At 32.1% G+C, this 24561-nt stretch overlaps 1 pseudogene; it reads right to left on the bottom strand.

Annotated features, from left to right (window-relative positions):
* Nucleotides 1-12180: 12180 nt before the first annotated feature.
* Nucleotides 12181-15351, bottom strand: LOC145947815 (uncharacterized; annotated as a pseudogene).
* Between the last annotated feature and the right edge of the window lie 9210 nt (nt 15352-24561).

Raw genomic sequence — 24561 nt, 5'->3', positions numbered from 1 at the left:
CGATTGTTATATATCTATCTAACTGGAAAGGACTAATAAAGTGTAAACCTGTTCAACTCAAATAAAAGTGTATTTAAAAAAAAAGAGAAGAGTACAACACTCCTAACTTCCTACGAAGTCCTGCACGACCCGAGGATCCCTATCCTTAAGGCATGGAGCGGCACAACAATATACAGGCATACACACACTAATTTTTTAACATTAAAAATTGCCCCAATCAATTTTATAATTTTAAAATATATTATTTTAAATTTTGCATACACACTGTGTTACAAACTATTTATCTCTTATAATATATTTTATTATTATATTATAAATCAATTATTGTATTATTTAAAATTTTTTTATATACATATCTAACATATACATAGTGTAACTGAACAAACATATACGGAGCACCATCAAATTCTCTGGCCAATTTAGAGACGATTTTTTTTCAATGAAAATGTCGAGGCACCAATAATTTTCAAGTTATCAATGATTGAAAAAGAAAAGCTTCTTTCAAATTAAAGTAGAATTAAAATATTAACAAAACTACATTCTTCAGTTAATTATTTCAGGTAAAGTTTACTTTAATAGAATTTTAATTTAAAGCTTTGTTACAAAGATAGAAGATGGCAAAAATTGAGAACATGCAAAAAGTAATGACCTTCTTCGACATTTTTGCTGAGAAAAAATTGTTTCCAAATTAGCTAGAAAATTTGATAGTGTGCTCCATATATTTTTTTTCAGTTACACCCTGTATACATACATACATATATACATATATACCTATACATACACGTGTATACATATAATATATGTATATTATATTACAATTTTTTAAAGAGTCATTGTGATAAAAAAAATAAAATATATAATAATTGATTTATAAGAAATAAATAGAGATAAATACAAGTTTGTAATAGTGTTATAATATGAACTTAATTTCAATCCATTAAAAAGACTGCATTATATGTACCTGTAATAACTTCCCGTAATTTTGTGGTTTCGAAACTTCTTTTCTTTTGTCCTTTCCAGTTATACGTCATTGCTAACTCGTTTGTGATTACAAATTTCAATATATTCATTACGCTGGCTCTTTGATCAGCACCTCCAATAGTAAAAAGACGTCCTTTCTATGAAAAATTATAACTGCACATTAATCAAGTTTAATTGTTTTAAAATTACAAAAGCAGACGTAATTTTTAGTAGAATTTTAAACCAAACCAGATAGGTATAAGCAGGTCCGGGTATTTCTCGATCTCCATCTACTGTTTTTATAGATAACAATTTTTCTAACTTTTTAAAATCATCATCGTTTTTCAATGGTAATTCAGGCAATCCATCCGGTTTTTGATGTAGAATTTAAGGATGTCATCATAGTTTGTAAAAGTCGATTTATACAGGCATTGTTCTGCTCACATAAAATTGTTATCTTCTCCATTCGCTCTATTACGTATTTTTGAAATTGTTGTTGTGACATTGTTGTTCCTACACCTATTTCAAGTCTTGACGATGTATGCCCATTAAATTCAACGTCGTTTTGCGTGTTTTTTGATATCGAACCTATAAAACAATATCAGTTTATAATAGAGAATAAATATTTTATTGAAATTTTTAGAAAGAAATATTATTTTATATACAGTTGGTTTTACGAATCTTGATTTATCAGTTTATCAGTATATCTGTCGTATAACTTTGTAATAGAATTATATTTAATAATGACTTGATAGGCAATTGTATTCGAAGTATATATGCGTAGATAACTCATATATAAATACTATACAAATTTATATATCTCTTAAATAATATATGTACAAACTCTTAAATATATATATATACACACACGCGCGCGCGCACGCACACACACACACACACACACACACACACACACACACATATATATATATATATATATATAAACTATATATCTAACTCAATCTACATTAAATCAATATTGATATACTTTACTACTAGATAGATAGATATATTTATTCTTCCCCTTGGGGATTAAAGGCGCTTTTCAGAGGAGCGTACCCGAACCTCTCACAAACAGTACATTTATAACAATTCAGCTACAATTCTCTCGATAGACAAACTTAACCTTTCACACTTCTATAATATAAGTCCGCCTTTTTACACAATGAGATCGCCGCTTACTTAAATTAACTTACATCTACCGCTTTACCGCCTTACCGCTATCTTATTACTAATTTATCTAACTGTCTAACCTATCAAGAGAGAGAGATAGCTATGCCTAACTTACCCTACGGCTTCCGATTCCATCACACACTCTTTTCACTCCACGTTCATCCTTCTACCTTTCCGTCATCCTCCTCTACCCTTCCTCTACCTTTCCTCCCCACCCTTACCATCCCTTTTCCCCTCAAACTCCATCATCCACCCTTCTCCTCCCCCCCCTGCTCCAGAATCTCCCTCAATCTCTCCCACCAGTTTCCTATCTCCCCCCCCCATACACTCTTCCAACACATGTTCCCATTTCTCTTCTCCTCCCCCACAAATCCTACACACCCTTTTTTCCTCTTCTTCCCAATACCTTGCTCCTCTCATCTCATTGTTCAGCTTGAATCTAATCACCCTTCTCCATCTGTTTTCACTCCATTCTTTCCTTAGGTACGCCGGCATTCCTTCCTCCTTTATTTCTCTATACTATTTATTGTAACTCGACTTCCTAATTTGTTCCCATCTCTCTTCCCTTTGCAATTCCCTGTCCCGTTGCTCCCACCCTTCATACACTTCCTCTCCTCTCCTTCTCCTTTCCTCCATCTCCCTCACTTCTTTTCCCCTGTTTTCAAAAAACGTTTTCCTTTCCTCTTCCCACTTTGATAGATCCCTTCCCTCCCCTATCCTTCTTTTCAACTCCTCAAAACATTTCCTTGCCAAAATTCCACCCCTCCCCTCTTCCAATTTCCTTTCGAATCCTACTGCTCTCTTTCCTGCCCCCATTCTAAATTTATCCTTCCCTATCTCCTCCCTCACCATGTATCCTGGCGTACACCAGTCCACTCCTAACGTCCACTTAACCCACCTTTCCTGCATCGCTTCCACTTCCTTCCTCTCCTTCCAACCCCATATTTCTGCCCCGAACTCCATTACCGTCCCTACCAGCCTTTCACACAGCCATATTCTCCTTTCCCAATCTCCCGCAAACCTCCTTTTACCTATCCCCCATACCTGTCTTATTATCGCCCCCGCCTTTCTTACTCTGTCCCTTACGTGCGCTTCCTGCCTCCCGTTCTTCTTCAGTCTGTATCCCAGGTAGGTAAACTCCTTCACCTCTTCCAAAAGCTTCCCCTTCCATCTCCATTTCACACTCTTCATCTTCCCCCCTCCCTTTCTGAACCTCATTACCTTAGTCTTTCCAACATTAATTTCCAGCTTCTTCCTATCCAAATATCCCTCTAGCTTCCCTAACATGTGCTTCATTCCTTCCTCATTCTCCGCTAACAAAACTATATCATCTGCATACGCCAGACAATACACTTTTTCCTCTCCCAATTTCACTTCCCCCCATCCCCCCTTCCTCATCACCATCAACACGTCTGCCAGTACCAGATTAAATAGGTGAGGGCTCATAGGACACCCCTGTCTTACCCTTCTCGCCGTCAAAAAACTCTCTCACAGCGTCCCCACCCTCCCACACTCTACTATTTGTTTCTCTGTATACCTCTTCAATCCTATTCCTTAACCCTTTTCTAACTCCTCTTTCCCTCATAGCCTCCATTAATACCTAGTAGGGATACTATGCCAATTCTAACCCATGGGGCTCCGAAGGGGGTGCGGGGCGCGGGGGCATCTCGTGGCGCGGGGGCTGACGTCATGCGGGGCGGGGGGGATCTTGGTGGCGCCGGGGCTGACGTCTCACGGGTGGAGGGGATGTTTCGACAAAGAAGGGGGAGTTTTCAGAGTGCAATATTTGTAGATGGTATCTTTACGACTTTTTTATGAGGGATCTTAGACATTTTCCCAAAAAGGTATAGAACAAGCGCCGATGATTGACAATTTTGTACCCTCGTTAGTATAATTTTATTACGGAAGCGCCGATGTCCGGCTGCCGATGTCGAACTTGTCAACGGAGCATTCTAGAATCCATAAAACTATGTTTTTTTCATTTTTATGGACAAAATGTCCATTAAATGTCCATAAAATCATTAGGATATTATGGAAAGAAATGAAGATTTTAGAGCCGACGCTGCGACGAACATGTCAAAACATTATTTATAGGTGCAAATGTAAAAGCGTTGACATTCGGCAGCTTTGTACCCTCGCGGAAAATCGGTCGTAAACGAGAGCGAAACATCTTCCTTAATATTTTTAAGGAAGAATTACAATAATTTTGAGAGGAATGGGGGTTGAAACTTATGGAGAGTGGGTCTCCGCGTCAAAAAGTCTTCAGCATTCGACGAGTTAAAGTGTCCTATGCGAAGTGTCAAAATTGTGCAGTAATGTGTAAAAATGGAAAATAATAATTTCGAGGCAATATTAGACGAGTCGTCTGATGAAGATCACGAGTTGTCGGATAACAGTGTAGACGAATCTGACGAAGATCACGCGTTGTCGAGTGACAGTAATTATATTAGTAATTGCAGTGAGGACCTTACGGATATTCACGACAAGGTAGTGTCTAATTCACAAATCCTTGCGCTAAACGGACGTACAAAAGTTTGCGCCATATACTTTTATTATTCTACGGGTGGTGCTCTTGCTTTATGTATTTCGTGTATGATCTCTATTCAAGATGTCGGGCACATGTATGCTGTTAGAAAGCATGTGATTCAATTACACGACGCAGTGGATGGTCGATAGACAATTTAAAATTGTGTAATTCTGCCTCGTCTTCGGATGACCTTTTATGGGAAGATGGCTGCATGATTTTGAAAGACTACCAAACAATTTCCAGCAATTAGAAGTAGCCCTACATCGAATATGGTTCGAAATTTTGCAAGCCACAATTAGAGCCTGCATTAATATGCGTGAGTGCCTGCAAGAGGTCATCCGAAGTCGAGGCAGAAATATACAATTTTAAATATGAACACATATATCCCTGCCCCAACACACACACACACACACACACACACACACACACACACACACACACACACACACACACACACGATGGGCAAAATCCGACCAGCAACCTCCCCGTAGTGCCCATCGGATAATGCTAATGTTGGCGGTAATTGAATATATAGGCAAAAATGCATAGGTAACTTTGATACGCCGTAATTTCGCAAAAAAATCGTACGGTATTCAATTTTTTTAAAAATTTGTAGAGAAAAGTCTATATTTTACGATAGTTATGATGATATTTGCGAAAAAAATTTAGTACACTCCGTAGAGTTCGTCAAACTGTGCAATTTTTTGAAAAAAAACCACGTCCCTCCTTTTAAAGGGATGGAGAAAGGGGGAGAGAATAAAATCAAAATCGAACGAAAGTTTCTTAAAATAGAGACTTTACCTTTTAAAACAAAAAAAAAATTTTTGAAATACAATTTTTCGCGGAGATACGCTTATTTGAATTTATGCTAAATTTTGATATTAATTACGTGTTGCGATAATTTTTTTGACGAGTGTATTATCAAAATAATTGCATGTTTAACATATTTAATTGTCTTTATATTTGCAAAAGTAAATCATGTGATAAATCACAGATATACAACGTGTTTCATAATTGGCGTTCATGAATTATATAGTTCATTATCTTAATGAAAAATTAAAAATTTTGAACGATTTTTGTTAATGCTTAACAAAGAAAAAATTATTAAATAAATATTATTTCACCAGCTCTATTTTTTACATAGACATACATCTATAAAACATGCCCCAGATATGTAACACGGAAACTATCAAACTTGCAGCTAACAGATATATATGTCCTTCTAATGAACAATGTTGATTAAATAAATTTTATTATATAATTTTTCTTAAGCTTCACAAAAAATATAATTCAAAATTTCTCGACTTATTTTTCATTCACAACTTGCATTATATAATTTAAATTATGAAGCATCCTGTATACCAATTAATTTAGAAATCAAAAAAGTCCGTATATTTATTACAGCGCATGATCTCAACGCAACATTGCTTATATTTTTATAGTAAAATAAGATAGACGAAGAAACTAATATTTTTCGATATTTTTTACGAAAAAAATATTCCATGATTTTTCACCTTTGACTTTATAATTCAATACAATTAAAAGACCACGATCTTTAAGTAACAGAATATATACATATATTGAACAAAAATGTAATATTGTTCGTCATACTTTCCTCTTAAACTATCACAGTAATTAAGTTATAATCTTGACACATTTTTTTACATTTAGTTATTTGTTATTATTTAGTCATTTATATAATAATCGCGAGAATTTTAATAGAATCAATCATCAAGAGTCACTCCATCGCAATTGATGCTAGTATTTATAACAGTGAAATTCTGATCCCTTAATTGTGCCGAAATGTCTATGATTTCGTCGTTTGTAATGCTCGGTGGTAGCAGAATGTATACATATCGAGCTCCAAAACCTGTAAGCTTTTCCGCGAATCCAAATATCGTTTGCAGTTGCAAAAATATGATCGAATGCCTCATTCGACAAATCATATCTTCTCAATAATAGTTAAGTCCTTCTAATGCAATGCTGCAAAACATGAAAAATGTTAGTTATAAATATATATATAATAAAATAATAACATTATTAGATAAAAACAAAAATGATACCTGTAATTTATTATAATAATATTGTTGCTCTTGACGTAAATTGGGATCTCGAATAGTATTACTTATTAAATTGAGCCACATATACATAAGTATTGCTAATCTATTTAATCTATTTAATATAGTATCAAACGTGAGAGGATCTTCAGATTTCAGCTGTGCCATTTGTTCTGCTTGATTACACTTTTTCTGGCGAATATCTGAATCGATCAATCGAATCTTCATTCTTGCCATATCTCCGGAGTCCATATCAATATTTATGTGATCAACAAGTCGACTTTTTACTGTTTTGCTATATACACAAACGTTGGTATCGACATCGACCCACGCACAACCATGGTTTTGTATACTTTCCTCGCAGCATTTAGCGTAATATCTAACACTCTCCAAAAAGTCATTATCAAATTCAATATCATAACCACTTTGTAGACGTTTCCAATGAAAAAAGCACGCTGCGAGACATACAACGAATGATGAAGAACTGCCAAGACCAGCGTCGATGGGTATATTCGTGGACACGCGTATGCGAAAAGATGTTATGTCAAGACTCTTCTTGCTAGCGATAGTATATAGCAAAAAAAAAATATTTGTAAACTAAATCTCTGTTCGCGTATCCTCCACATACTGTTTATGGTTATCAAAGATTTCACGTATTTAAGCACAAAGTTTTGTTCTAATTTTTTGTTTTCATCTTCAGAAAGAAAGCTTTGAACTTCTTCTAAAGGTATATTAAATTGTAGATTAACATTAGGGAAGTTTATTTGAATTTGTTGTCTCATCAGGTAATACACAAAATTTGAGTTCGGTACGAAGATCTAAGCCGGCCGCGACAATATGTTTCCTATACATCGCCGAATGTTCTCCGGCTAAGACGATTCTGCCCAGTGCGGAAATTTTGATCTCAACCATCTTTTTTATTCGATAAAAAATATCTCTTCTTCACAGAATTGATGTAACGTTGAACAGTAAAGAGTTGATAATTAGAAAGCTGAAGAAAAGTCACTAATAAGAATTTGAAACGTTCGTTATCGCTTATCGCACACAAGACAGTGTTTATATTTCCTGTTCACTTTCGCGTCTCAATTGTGACTGATATATCGTCTCGAAACATATAATAACATTACTCCAAAATCATGACTTTAAATACGAACTACAAACATTTCAATATTTTAAAAAGAAATCGCTAGAACACCTTGTATGCCTATATATAATCCAATAATAATATATTATTTTCACCAAAACTTATGTCATTTCAACAAAAACTTGTCATTTTAGTGCCCCGACCCGGGCACGCCAAGTTTTTGTTCGTCATTTTAATTGTTTTAATACCGGGTCTAAATCGTTTTGACTGTGCAGATGCATCATTCTTAAAAATACAAACATGATTCTGTGATAAATTTTATATCAGATCAGATAATAATCTGCAAAGTACACATTTATATTTGAGTAACTTTTTTTAAATATTTAAAATAATAAAACAAATTAATTTTTTATAAAACATAAATTTTTATTTATTTGGCGCAATTTTTTTATATCATTATTTTTTTTAGAAATATTAAGTTTTTTTACAATAATTTAAAAACACTGTTTTTTGTATAACACTTTTTCACATGGCGTGTGGACTTGGCGCCCTTTTTTTACCTTTTTTTAAAAAGGTAAATTTTTTTAATGATATTCATTTTTGTAGTATATATTTATTTATACATTTTAAAACAAAGAAGCAAAGATATGAGTTATTATCAAATTCGTATGATTTTTTCTTTACGTTTTTTATTTTACTAGACCAAAACAAGCGCGCGTTACGCGCTTACAATTATACATTCAAAAGAGTTATATTTTCAAAAAAATAATATAAAGTTTGTTGATAGAAATCAGTTGATAACCGTCAAAAAAATTAACCGAGTTTGAAATATTATAACATGTATACTATTTAAAATATATTATTTTAATTTTTATAACACATTATTTCAAAACTTAATTAGGAATTAACGTTTTAATCAACTGATTTCTGTCGAAAATATTAATAAAACGTTAATTTGCTAATTAAATTATAACATAATAATACGTTAAAAATATAAAATTAGTTATATGTTGTATATAATATGTTTGTTCCGGAAAATTCTAAATGTATGCGGTAGTTTCGTTCATCGTATTTGTAATTATCAGAATCTTCTAAAGCCAACACGTTCGGTGTACGACAAAGGTCGATTCTCTCGATTTGTTTTTCTGACCTCTCGGTGTGCGAAAATAATACCTTCGAGTCAGACCACGGTGACCGAGCAAATAAAGCCATCGAACGATTTATGTCCTTATTTGGATATGAGACTCTCGCCCGATTATTCTCTCGTGTTTTTCGAGAGCATTCTTCGAGTAGAAGTCACCGAGAACAGACGTATCGGATTTTGTCGCTCCGAGACTTGTATCGCGAACCCTTATACCGCGAATAATAAACTTAGTCGGACGGCCCAATAGGCAGCAAATTCAATAAAGTTATACTGATTGTTTCTGAAGTAGATTTTCTATTCTTTAAAGTGTCTCGTATCAGCCTTGTGTTTTGTTTCAATTAATGTGACGTGAAGATCGAGGACGCGTCAACAATGTTATAACATTTTATCTTTGATTATAATAATTTTTGACAGAAATTAAGAAGGCAAATATTCTAAGACTTATAGTTTTATACATTTTAGAATTTCAATTTTGAAAGTTATTCGCAAAAATTAATTAAAATATAAGTGGTAAAGCAATGGGCATGGGCGGGTTTTGAAGGTTTTTTCAAGGTCTACAAAACGAGCCCACAAAAAATGTTCTAGGCTTTATAAAGGCCTACATTTTCGCGAAAAACGTTTAAACTTTAATTGCAAAAATTAAAACGCGCCTACAGAAAATGTTGTACGACTTACACAGGCCTTAATTTTTGAATTCAAAGTTTCAACTTTTATAACAAAATAAATCAACATCTTAAAATAAGCACAATAATTAGACAATTTCAAGGATATTAAGCAAAATTCACGTCTCACGGCGGACATCTTATTGTTAGATTTGTGACAGCTGTCAAACAGTGCGTGTTTGAGACAGCTCCGTTTTTTATAACGCGGTATAAATCGGAAATAATAAAAGTTAGTGTTTATCAAGAGGTTTCCTCGCGCGATTATTCGACATCGGGAGAATCAGTCAACATCACGGATAAAGCGGTGACACGATCTTCGATATATGCGAGTATCGAGTTTATATCTTCTTTTTAATAATGGATTATTCATTTTTAATAACGTTTTTATTTTATATTATAAACAATTATTTTTTTCATATCATACACATTTACAAGAAATTTCTACTCTCTTTTAATCAATTAATTAATGAATCAATCAAACTTAATCTACATCAAAATTTAACCTATGTGTCAAACTATGTCAAAATATGTCAAAACTGATAACCTAATGACATTCAAGCGACATCATAGCGACATCAACGCTGTCTTGCAATGAATGCTCGAACTGGACAATTTCTGGTACATGCGCATTGAGAAGATCGATGACCTAACCAAAACTTGAATCAATTTTTTAGAAAATTAAACTTTACATTATAATATTTCCGTTTACAAAGCACATAGAGAAAAAGTAAAGACACTTTCATTATATAATTTGAACTCAATGTATCGATTGAGCGTAATAAGAACTCGATCGCTTCAGCCGTTATTGCGTATCAAAAATATATGATACTCTCAACTGTCCGACTCGCGTATAATACACACGGCATGCCTCGCAGTCGCTGCGCAAAGCTACGCTCAGGTGACTTGGCGCGAGACACTACCGTGTCTCTTGATATCTTTTTAATTCAATATATATATTTTTTCAGGAAATGCTGAGGATTATAGTACATCTATTATGAAAAATAATAAAACTCAAAAATTTAAGCTAAATTTTAATGCGACTAATGCATTTAAATATGATTTATCTGATGCTGATAAAGATTTAAATAAAGTATAATACTAGATACAGATAAACAGATGGCAGATGAGGTTGAAGAAAATTAAAGTCACTAGATATATAAAGTACCGCAATTCATAATGCTTTTTTTTTAGCACGTTAAGGGGATGCCGGAGTGACGGCCGAACTCCGACGGATTTGCGCCCTCATCTGAGTGGAACTAAAATTGTCGATAATTACCGACAATTTTAATTCCGCTATTATCGGCAGTAATCCATATGTTAATATTTACATGCATGTCAAAAAAACAATTTAGAATTGTGTTCAACATATTGAAATCAGACAACATAATATATTTTTACTGTTGAATCATCTCGCACACGCGTTTAGCGTGTCAATGACAGTAAAACATACATATATAAATGTGTCTATCTTTATGACATAGTTTGAACACAATTTTGCTTATATATTTTGACGTGCATATTTTCATGTATTTTTCACAGGGAATATATAGTCTACTATATATATATATAGATATATATACAAGGTGGTTCAAAAGTCTGGCAACGGCCAATTATGTCCAAGAAATAGCGGTCTTATGAACAAAATATAAAAGTTGTAGGGTTCAACCCGGGAAAAAATTTTTTTATATATAATTATATATAAATAATTATATAATTATACATAATTATATGTGAAATATGTCCATTTTTATATATAATTATATAAATTTATATATAAATTTTATAAGGTTTCATGTACAATCATGTCAAATTATATATGAAACATTATATTTATATATATGAAAAAATACTTATTTATTATATATGTATATAAATTTATATAATTATATATAAAAAGCACTGTTATCTAATTATGTATGGACATATTTCATATAATTTTGCGATTATATGTATAATTTTATATATTTCTATATAATTTTATATTGTTATATATAACAAATTTTTTCTAGGGAAAATAAGGCACTTGATGGTGACTTTGACCTAGGGGTCAAATTTAGAGGTCATTTCAAGGTCAACTTATGCATGGATATATACGTCTATACATGTGTATATATGTATATATTTCTTACATATATAAATGCATGCATAGATGCATACATATATACAAATACATATACACATACATGTGTATGGTATATATATTGATATTACCTGTAATTTTCTATAAATTACAATGTATGCAGTACGCACAATTCGCTTTTCTTCTCTTATCAATAATTGAGAAAGTAGCAAATGTATTCAAACAACCAGCTTACGAATAGCGATCGCCTCTGGAATATATTTTTTAAACTAGATTAAATGTAATATCATATAACAGAATATTATTTAATAATATACAATATATTTTTATGAAATGGGCCCCTCCATCGCCCATTTCCGTGAGAACGCAACCATAATGTATGTATTTTTTTCGTCTCTCCGATTTTAATTGTAAATGAGACATTTGCATTAGACACTTTTTTGCAACGATATTTATTAGAATTTCACATTTCTAATATAATGATAAATTTTTATTACTTAGGAAAAGGCGACAATTTATTTTCTGCTACAATTTTTAAAAAATGTTGCCTCATACGTTTAACATCAGTTGAATATGTCTCATTACAAGGATTTCCTCCTAAAGCTATAGTTGTAACGAATGCTGCAGCATAGATTCCACAACATATGCCATCAGGTTGTACTTGAACCTTTTCAAATATTATAATATTTATTTGTGGATAACGGCGATGAATGTAATTTTTTTCTTTAGACACCAATTTATTGTATGTACAATTGGGCAGACTATCGTATACTCGAAGCTTGGTGCCGTCAAAAGAAATACATCGCCAGTGATCACTACAATTTCCTCCAATAATTTGTAAGCTTTTGTCGCTACAACTTGCTTCAATTATATGAGGATATTCCAAATATAGCACACTTTGTGTTTCAAAACAAGAATTATCTCTTATGTCGCGCAAAAATCGGTCCAATGATTCGTCATTTATTTTACTATATAAAGGTAATACATTTTCCTTTACTAAATAAAAAGGAGCAACCGAATTATCTAAAAATTCTTTTTGCTTTGCCATATCGTGTTCTGTTAGTTCTTCTGTATTTTTTGAGTAACTAACTACGATGCAATCATCATCTTGTTCTACATTCAAAGCAGTTATAGTTGCTTCCATTGATACAATATTTGATTCGATACATTTATTTTTTTTGGCAATGTTTTCATCTTCTACATTACACTGTGGAAGACTTGTTCGTTTAATTCTTTTTTTAGCTACTTCTTGTTGAGCTTCTACTATATAGCTTGGATTTCTAATTGGCATATGTCGATTATGCCGACTATCCAAGATTTCCGGAAGCATGCAATCGTAATAGAAACGTGTTAAAAAGGGCAGCATTTGATTACTCCAAAATGCATTGTCCCTATTAACACGTACTATTTTCAAGCTTTTTGGCGTCCACACAGCGAAAATACAATAATCTCGCTGCGTTATATTTAACTGGCCTTGAATTTGATAGAAAAATCGATGATTTTGATTCATCTTATCTGGATTTTTCTTATCAAAGATGCCTTTCAGTTGGGACAATGTTTTTATGGCCTCTTCTGCTGTTAAATGCTCAGCTGATAAGGACATTTTATTTCTACCAGACCACTTTATCTATGAGTCCGTCAGGAGAAGCACCCAAGCATGGATTTTTAATATCAATAAATAATCCGCTAGTTTTTATCTCTTTCTTTAATGTTACGGCCAATTCTTTTCTCGCAATTTTTTCCATTTCGCGACCATATTTCATAGCCGCAGTATCGATAGAGGGAGGAAATAAAATGTTTTTTACAGTCGCGGCGCAAGACGTTGTCGGTCTCATGCGACATACGATTCCAAAATTAGACGCCGTCAACAGTTCCTGTCTCAATGAATGCCACAAATCTGAATCACTTTGCTCTATTGTATTACGTTCGATTTGTCTCCAATTTTTCCCATTTTCAAACAACTTTTCCAAATGATTTTGTCGAAGTTGTTCAAAAACATCGGGTAGAAGATCAGGTTTTTGTGATTGCGGACCGTAATGACAATCTGTTCCTGACTCCCTTTTACATTTTTGCCGTCCATTCACTTTCCGAGATTCTCTAGTTCTTGCAATTTTTGTTTGTCGTCGCTTTTCCAGAATCTCGACAATAGGAGGAATATTTTTATTCATGCTATTATGCACTTCCGTGAGAACTTGTTGCGTATTAAATTGCACAACTGCCCCCACAACTCTAGCATTGTAAGAGCCTCGATTACCAAAATTAATGCGCTTACCACCAATTTCTTTGCAGATTATCGAATTGAACGACTCTGCAGGATTGTTGGTGAATTTGAACAACAAACTGTCGGAATAAGCGCTTAAATATATGATGGCCTTCTCTACTCTTTGGTAAAGATCGTGTAACTTGAGAAACGGTACATAATTTTTCTTCGTTTCATCAAGGTCACATATACGACCGCGTTCCTTACATCGTTTATGTTCACTAAATATATGACTAGGAATATTTAATATGTCTTTTTGTAATTCTCTAGCTTTATCATGGTGAGGTTGCTCTTGTTTTTTTCGTAAATCAATTGCTTCTATCACTTCTTTTCGTATGTTCAAAATGTTGCTCTTTACGACATTTCGTAGCTGGACGAAACCGCGCTTTCTATGCGTTTTTTGCTGAGTTGTCTCTGCTACCGCCTGCAGCTTTTTGCATAGATTGCGAAGCAAATGATTGGTACATTCTATTTTTTTCACGGTCACCATTTGTTCTCGATATGGTCTGCTATCAATGATGGCCTGATAAACGCTGCTATCACCATCGGCAATAACTGTTCTAAAAATTAATCCATGCATTTCCAGACTACTTTTAAAGCCTTCTGCAATGGCGTCGCTCTCCATCTTTGTGGAGCTTGCGTTACGATCGAAATTTTTATAGCATTTATGGTCTCTTGGTTCGATTCCGTTTCGTTCCGCAACATTGCATATCGTACAATATTTATTGCGGACACCGACAAAGAGAATCTTTTTTGTGTGGTAACCAATTATAGCACCAACATCGGAAAGAGAATCGTAGGCCTTGCCATACGAACTTTTCATCCAACTACCATCCGCTATTACAGTTATGTACGGAATACCGTTTATAACATCGTTCCTTTCGAGAGCGAGTTGCTTTTCAATTTGGCCAGCCATTTTCATATTTTCCATGGCTGTTTTCTCAAAATCATCTACTAACATATCTCGATTTTTAATATAAGTTTTATCGGACATCGAATATTTATGGCTGCACACAGCTCTTCCAACTGGGCATAGCCAATTCCCACTGTAATAGTTCCTGCTACAGCAGCCTTATTAATGTCCAATATTTTTGGATCTTCGGGTTCTGACCAAATATCTGCTTCAGTATTGCACATTTGGCACTTGAAGAACAAATGCGTTCTGAACCCTTTGGTTTCAGTTTTTTCGACTTTCCAATCTTTAAATTGGCATTCTATTCCTGCTATATGATCATAATATGTTCTGTGGATTTCATTCCACATATGAGAAATGTCGACAATGCGACGTCCTTGAGGCATGCTTTCCTGAATACGATTTATATCCAGAGGGCTATTCTCGATAACAAAATGATTGTTATCTTCGCAAAGTTCAACATTTTCATTACACATATCTGTTTCTGAAATTGACTCCAGGCATTGCACTTTTTGAATACTAACGTTAGAATCCATCGTATCGGAGAATAATTCTCCCGATTTTTGAAAATCGATGGATTCATTGCTAGTATCCTTATATGTGCTATCCCTAGAGTCATTTTCCTCTTGGCCTTTGGTTTGAGTCTTTATGATTTTCCAATCTTTAAATTGGCACTCTATTCTTTTCATATGATTATTGAATGATCTCTGGAGTTCATTCAACATATGAGAAAAGTCGACAATGCGACGGCCTTGAGGCATGCTTTCTTGGATACGATTTATATCCAGAGGGCCATTCTCGATAACAAAATAATTGTTATCTTCGCAAAGTTCGACATTTTCATTACAAACATCTGTTTCAGAAATTGACTCCAGGCATTGCACTTTTTGAATACTAACATTAGAATCCATCGTATCGGAGAATAATTCCCCTGATTTTTGAAAATCGATGGATTCATTGCCAGTATCCTTACATGTCCTATTCCTAGAGTCATTTTCCTCTTGGGTTTTGGTTAGAGTTTTCATGAGTTTCCAATCTTTCAATTGGCACTCTATTCCTTTCATATAATTATTGAATGATCTCTGGAGTTCATTCAACATATAAGAAATATCGACAATGCGACGGCCTTGAAGCATGCTTTCCTGGATACGATATGTATCCGGAGGGCCATTCTCGATAACAAAATAATTGTTATCTTCGCAAAGTTCGACATTTTCTTTAAACATACCTGTTTCTGAATCTGATTTCTGGCATTGCATTGTTTCAGTACTAACTTCTGAATCCATCGTTTCGGAAATTGATTGAACTGATTTCTGAAAGTCGATGGATTCATTGTCAGTACTAATTTTTGCGCTCCTGGAGTAATTTGCCTCTTGCGCATTGCTGGACTTCAATAACTGTTGTCGCCTGCAAAGAAAAATAAATGGATTAATATTTAGTGAAATATTACTACAAAAAGAAGAAATAATTTTATTACTTTATAATAAAAAAAATAACTGCAGTCTTTTGTTTATAAATCTATCTAATACAGAAAATTAACTATTTTATACTACAAAAAATATTTTGAAAATAAATGTTTATATTTTATAGTAAACAGAGCACACACAGATGCAAACTGCTTTTTATATAAAATATTACCAGCACACGAATAGAACGCCTCTGGATTTTTTTAAATAACCAGCACACGAATTGATCGCCTCTGGATTCTTTTTAATAACCAGCACACGAATTGATCGCCTCTGGATTCTTTTTAATAACCAGCACACGAATTGATCGCCTCTGGATTTTTTTAAATAACCAGCACACGAATTGATCGCCTCTGGATTCTTTTTAATAACCAGCACACGAATTGATCGCCTCTGGATTCTTTTTAATAACCAGCACACGAATTGATCGCCTCTGGATTCTTTTAAATAATCAGCACACGAATTGATCGCCTCTGAATTCTTTTAAATAACCAGCACACGAATTGATCGCCTCTGGATTCTTTTACATAACCAGCACACGAATAGATCGCCTCTGGACTTTTTAAAATAAGCAGCACACGAATAGATCGCCTCTGGATTATTTTAAATAACTAGCACACGAATAGATCGCCTCTGGATTTTTTAAAATAACCAGCACACGAATAGATCGCCTCTGATAGGAAGTAATAACCAGAGCGCACATGCAAAGCGCATCTGGTGTTACAGCCAGCTCACGAATAGATCGCCTCTGGCACTAACTACTATAAAATACAATAAATTTTTTGATATAAATATAAACAAAAACTGCGTTATCGTTCAAAAATTTTTATCAATTTTATATATACATATATACATATACAAGGTGTTCTATTGCACACAAATATCTCTTAAAATATGCACGATACGAAAAAACATTTCAAATAAAGTTATATTATTTGATCCAAAAGGGGACATAAGATGGTGCCATTAATTTTACCTTGGATAGTCATAAAGGTCACGCGAAAGTAACCTTCAATTTCAATGAAACTACCTATTTTTCTTTACATATTCTTGTAGCGTATCTCGAGAGCTTTCCAAAACACTAAAATAAAGTATTTTTTCATGTACTTTTTCACAGTTATAAGGTTTGAAGTTTACAATTTTAGACGTAAAATTTAAAATATCATGTAACATACTTATTTTTCGATCATCTTTTCACTTTTATACACGGAATAATGAGACTAATTAGTTGGTGCAAAGAAAACATAGTTACTTTTAAAAAAAATAGGCAGTTGCATGTACCAATTTACATATTTTATTTAAAAACAATTATCTGTTTGCTTTACACCAATTAATTGTTTTCATTATCCTACGAATAAAAGTATTAGGGTAAGACTTGAAAAATGAATATTTGCAATGAATATTTTCATTTTACGTCAAAAATTATAAACTTCAAACCTTATAACTCTAAAAGTACATGAAAAAATATTTTATCATGTTTTCGAAAGCTCTGGAGATAAGCTACAAGAATATGAAATGAAAAATAGGTAGTTTCATTTAAATTGAAGGTTACTTTCACGTGACCTTTATGACTATCCAAGGTAAAATAAGTGGCACCATCTTATGGTCTCCTTTGAATCAAATCATATAACTTTATTTGAAACGTTTTTCCGTATCGTGCATATTTTAAGAGATATTTGCGTGCGTCATAAATAGGACACTCTGTATGTATATTATATATACATATATATATATATATATATATATATGGGTCATTGCATCAAATAAAAATTATTTTTGGGCGTCACTGTCGCCGATCTTCTTGAAACTCCGTAAGTTTATTATTGATATCGAAAAACAACCTGTGCAAATTAAAAATTTTTTGAGCTATTAGTTTTCCCACAATTATATGGGGAATATTTATCGATTTTTCAATTTTTTTTACTTTTATTGATTTCAGTATGCTTCTAAATTGATCGAATAATAAAAAATAGTATTTTTTGCGTAAAAAAATCTCAGCTTTTCGATAAAAATATTCATTTTCCATTTAGAATATCAGAATGCTATTATTTTGCGATTAGTGAAAAAACTCATTTTTTCGTTACTGCCCAATTTTTTTTATAGTTTACCCAGCTTGAAAAGGACTTATTTTATGTAAAAAATTCTCAGCTTTCTGAAAAAAATATCAAATTCAACCGAAAAAATAGAGCAATAACGAAAACATGAGTTTTTTTACTTCAATCGTAATTTTAATAGCATTCTGATATTCTAAATGGAAAATGAATATTTTTATCGAAAAGCTGAGATTTTTTTACGTAAAAAACACTATTTTTATTATTAGATCTATTTAGAAGCATACTGAAATCAATAAAAGTAAAAAAAATTGAAAAATCGATAAATATTCCCCATATAATTGTGGGAAAACTAATTGCTCAAAAAATTTTTAATTTGCACAGGTTGTTTTTCGATATCAATAATAAACTTACGGAGTTTCAAAAAGATCGGCGACAGTGACGCCCAAAAATAATTTTTATTTGATGCAATGACCCATATATATGTATGTATATATATATATATATATATAAGTATAAGTCATGAAAAAAATATATGTACATACAGGGTCCGCCAAAAGTACCGGGACCTCAATATTTCGAAAACTAATAGCGTTATCGAATAAAGCAGGTTTGATCGATCCGAGAGCGATGACATCATTGACCAATCACAGCCATTTATTCTTGAGAGAAATGGCTGTGATTGGTCAAGAACTCTCGGATCGATGAAACCTGCTTCATTCGAATACGCTATAAGCATTTTAGAAAAAATTTGGAATGAAACTTATAGGGCTCAAAATAAGGCATTTGATGGTGACCTTGACGTAGGGGTCAAATTTAGAGTTAATTTCAAGGTCAACTTAATTTTTTTAAATGGGACCCACTATTTTTTATGACATATTCTTGTAGCTTATCTCAAAAGCTTTCCAAAACAATAATAAAATTATTTTTTGTTTTTTCTAGTTATAAGATTTGAAAGTAAAAAATTTTTTGACATAAAATGTACTACATTTTGTTAAATATTCAGTTTTTGGTAATTTTACCATAATATTTTTATGCACCAAATATTGAGAAGAATAGATTGGTGTAAAGAAAACATAGCTGCTTTTTTCCGCAGTTGTCAGTTACAAATTACATACTTTTTTTTAAAACAATTATCTGTTTTCTTTACACCAATAGATTGGTCTCATTATTTCAAGCATAAAAGTATTAGGGTAAAATTACCAAAAACTGAATATTTTATAAAATGTACATTTTATGTTAAAAAAATGTTAATTTTCAAACCTTATAACTCGAAAAAACAAAAAATAATTTTATTAGTGTTTTAGAAAGCTCTCGAGATAAGCTACAAGAATATGTCATAAAAAATAGTGGATTCCATTTCAAAAAGTTAAGTTGACCTTGAAATAAACTCGAAATTTGACCCCTAGATCGTCACTATCAAATGCCTTATTTTGAGCCCGAGAAGTTTCATTCCAACTTTTTTCAAAATGTTTAGTTTTCGAAATATTCAGGGGTATTTTTGGCGGATCTTGTACATTGAAAGTATAAAAGTATATACAGGATATATATGTAACAGGTATAAGGCGTTTTTGGAGGAAAATACGTATTTTCTTGAAAAATGTTTTATTACCAAAGTTGTAAGAGTTACTTATTATTACATAGTAGTATTAGCATGATTTTGAATAGCATTATCAAAGTTACTTCGTAGTATAAAGATCATTTTGAAATATTTCTATGAAAACCCTCATTTTTTATTGCATATACGTGTAGCTTACTTCGATAGCTTTTTAAAATAATAAAGTGTATTTTTCATTCTGTGTTCTTCGCATAAAAATAGTTAATTTGACAAAAAACAAAATATGTAGTGAAACATTCCGTTTTCAATAATCTTCTTATTTTTATGCATAAAATGATTAGACAAATCAATTGATGTAAATAAAACGCATTGTTATTTTTAAAAATGTATATAATGTGCAATGTTTTCCAATTATGCGTTTTCTTTATATTGATTGGTCTCATTATTCTGTGCATAAAAGTAGTAATACTGAAAACGAAATGTTTCATAAAATATTTTGTATTTTGTCTAAATACTGTAACTATTTTTATGCAAAAAGCACAGAATGAAAAATACTCTTTATTATTTTGAAAAGCTATCGAAGTAAGCTACACGTACATGCAATAAAAAATGAGGGTTTCCATTATTTCAAAATGATCTTTATGTGACTTTGGTAATGCTATTCAAAATCATACTAATACTACTGTGTAATGATAAGTAACCCTTACCACTTTAGTAATACAACATTTTTCAAGAAAATACGTATTTTCCTCCAAAAACGCTTGATATGATCGTTGTTACACCCTGTATATAATTTATATAATATTTTTTATGAGAAGTTGTGTGTGTGTGTGTGTGTGTGTGTGTGTGTGTGTGTGTGTGTGTGTGTGTGTGTGTGTGTGTGTGTGTGTGTGTGTGTGTGTGTGAATAAGATTGGAATAGATTATTTTATTATTTCATGTTTCTATCAAATATTTTTCATCTCTGATAAATGTAGCTTTTTTAAATTATATTTATGAAATAAAATTTTCATGAAAATCTATTTAAACAAAATTTAGATTTCATAAATATTTAAATTTATACGAATATATTCTTTTAGATATTTTATATTTTATCTATTAACTATTTATTATTTGTTCAATAAAATCAATTTTATTATGAAAAAAATAAATATAGATAAAATAATGTAAAACATATTAGCCTAATTGTAAAATTAAAAATATTTTGATAAATTAAAAATATTTGGAGAAATTTGGATTTACAGAAAAAATTTATTTCAGATATTTAAAAAAAGCTGCATTTATAGTACAGAAACATGAAGTAATAACATTTTATCTATTCCAATCTTCTCAACACACATACAAATGCAAATTATACATGATACACATACAACACAATACAAGCATGTAAAGACAGACAAGAATGGGGAAAGAAAAGGAAAATATAAGTCAGCGTAAAATCTGTACACAAGCTGTGTCACAAAGCGATATATAATTGATTATTGAGTATTTTATGTGATCAATGCAATCAATTAATATATCGCTTTACGGCACAGCCAGTTGCTCGTTCACTCACTCAAACATTCTTTTTCATTTTCTTTGCCCATTTTGTCTGTCTATTTGTTTATTATATGCGTTGTATATGCATCATACATAATCTGATGTGTATGCATATTTGGACATGTAATAATAATTCCTAAAAATAAACATACCTTTTCATCCAGCCTTTTTTAAAGGAAACTCTGCGGCGAGTGAGCGGCAAATGTTTGGCATCATGCTTTCTTCCCATTTTATGTAGATAACTTTATAAAAGTACTATCACACTATCACTATATCACACTATCACAGTATCACACTATATCACAGTATCACACTATTCACTTATTCACGTTTTGGAATAACGGTCGACTTATCCACTACTTTCGCGTATCAGCTGTATAAGCGATATGTACCGCGCGACAGCGCATCTGTACGCGCAATGATATATATCACCGTACATGCGTGTAATGTATATGTGAGTCGCGGCTTACTGCAAGAGACAGAGATATCATGTAAACGTATATAAAACTGACTACATATATAATACGACGATTCTTTTACAATTTTGTCTTACTTTTTAAATTATGAATAATAAATGTAAAATAATTATTTACCGAACTCATGCTAGTAATTATTTGTTAATAACATGTGCCTATAAACTTTATATAAAGTTCACAACTATTTTTTAACATTCAAAATATCAAATTATAGAATATCAAATTATAGAATAGAATATAATAATATAAAATTTTCGAAATACTGACATATATATGTAATTAATAATAAGAATGATTACTTATACTGATATTATTATTGTAAAATTATTGTGTGTGTGTGAACATTGATATTGTCAATTATATTCTCTTTTCGGAAAGAAATAAATTTTATATATAAAAATATATATAATCACATACAGAACATGCTTTCATAATTATATATGTATTTGTCATATCTCTCATAATTATTATATTCTTTCGTTTTTATGGCTTTTATTCGTTTTGTTCTTGTCTATAAAAAAAAAAATAATTTATATATTTTCATATTATAATATACATAAAAAACAAGTTACTTTCTCTTTCTATTTTGCCATTTTATTCTCTAAATATGTACACCTATATAATATAATCTATATATATTTTTACATTTGCTATAAAAATAATCTTTATGACGATTGAATATTATTTACAGCTCTTTATAAAATAAATGGAAAAAAGAAAGCTGACATATTTTATTCAAACATGTATATGTATAAAAGGACAAAGAAATAAAATATTTTTTTCTTGTAAACGTTTACATATTTGCATATTATTACTAATAAGAATAATTTGACGAATTAATACCAACCTAATCTTTCTTCAGCTTTCTTTTCTCCATTCATAAATTAAAAAGTTGTAAATAATATTCAATCGTCATAAAGATTATTTTTATAGCAAATGTAAAAATATATATAGATTATATTATATAGGTGTATATATTTAGAGAATAAAATAGCAAAATAGAAAGAGAAAGTAACTTATTTTTTATGTATATTATAATATGAAAATATATAAATTATTTTTTTTTTTATATAGACAAGAACAAAACGAATAAAAGCCATATAAACGAAAGAATATAATAATTATGAGAGATATGACAAATATATAATTATGAAAGCATGTTCTGTATGTGATTATATATATTTTTATAAATAAAATTTATTTCTTTCCGAAAAGAGAATATAATTGACAATATCAGTGTTCAGTACTCTGCGTTGATACCACTGCTTACACCACACACACACACACACACACACACACCACCACACACACACACACACACACACACACACAATAATTTTACAATAATAATATCAGTATAAGAAATCGTTCTTATTATCAATTACGTATATATGCCAATATTTCGAAATTTTTATATTATAAATATTATATTCTATTATAATTTGATATTCTATAAATAAAAAATTGTTGTGAACTTTATATAAAGATTATAGGCACATGTTATTAGCAAATAATTACTAGCATGAGTTCGGTAAATAATTATTTTACATTTATTATTCATAATTTAAAAATTTAAAATAATGCAAAAGAAACGATTCCCTGGCGTATTATCCTGTTACTGCGGGGACGTATTTGTACGGACGGTGAGGAACACACCTCCGGGGTCCGCTGCTGGCAGAGTTTCGCATTATGCGAAAAAAAAACTGTAAAACGCTGCTCGGATTTGAACCCGAGTTCGTACCATGAGAAGCCGAAGCACTTCCAGGACGCCACTGAATTATGATATCCTTTAGTGTATCGATATGAATATTTATGGTACACTTGTAAAAAAAAGAATTATTTGAATTATGTCGTGTTTAGTGTCATTTTAATCCAAAAATGTCAATGTAAATTATTTTTGAATAAAAAAATGCAAAATAAATTTTATTTTTTATAATAACAACATATATAGATAAAAGGCTGTGGATAAAGAAAACCACGCGCGAGAGATCGAATTTCTTTGTTGATACGTTTCGCTTGCTCTTGATCGTTCTCGCTCTCGCTTTCAACGATATCATAATACATGTCGCTCGATTCTTATCTGCGAAAAACAAGTGACCGTGTGACATTCGGAGAATCGGCCAGAAAATCATCATTCGCACGTGAGCCGTTATTCAGAGAAGAACGAAAAACAGAGCGAACAAAATTACAGCGAAGATGCCAAGATGTAAGTACTCAAATGTATAATCTCTCTCTCTCTCTCTCTCTCTCTCTCTCTCTAGTACTCTGCGTTGATACCACTGCTTCTCTGTCTCTGTCTCTGTCTCTGTCTCTGTCTCTGTCTCTGTCTCTGTCTCTGTCTCTGTCTCTGTCTCTGTCTCTGTCTCTGTCTCTGTCTCTGTCTCTGTCTCTGTCTCTGTCTCTGTCTCTGTCTCTGTCTCTGTCTCTGTCTCTGTCTCTGTCTCTGTCTCTGTCTCTGTCTCTGTCTCTGTCTCTGTCTCTGTCTCTGTCTCTGTCTCTGTCTCTGTCTCTGTCTCTGTCTCTGTCTCTGTCTCTGTCTCTGTCTCTGTCTCTGTCTCTGTCTCTGTCTCTGTCTCTGTCTCTGTCAGTACTCTGCGTTGATACCACTGCTT

The sequence above is a fragment of the Prenolepis imparis genome, unplaced genomic scaffold, assembly GCF_030444845.1.
Source record: "Prenolepis imparis isolate NDT839.2.m4 unplaced genomic scaffold, iyPreImpa1.0 SCAF_154, whole genome shotgun sequence".
Lineage (NCBI taxonomy): Eukaryota > Metazoa > Arthropoda > Insecta > Hymenoptera > Formicidae > Prenolepis > Prenolepis imparis.
Note: the sequence above shows the minus strand (reverse complement) of the source record. Positions and strands in the feature narration are given on the sequence as shown.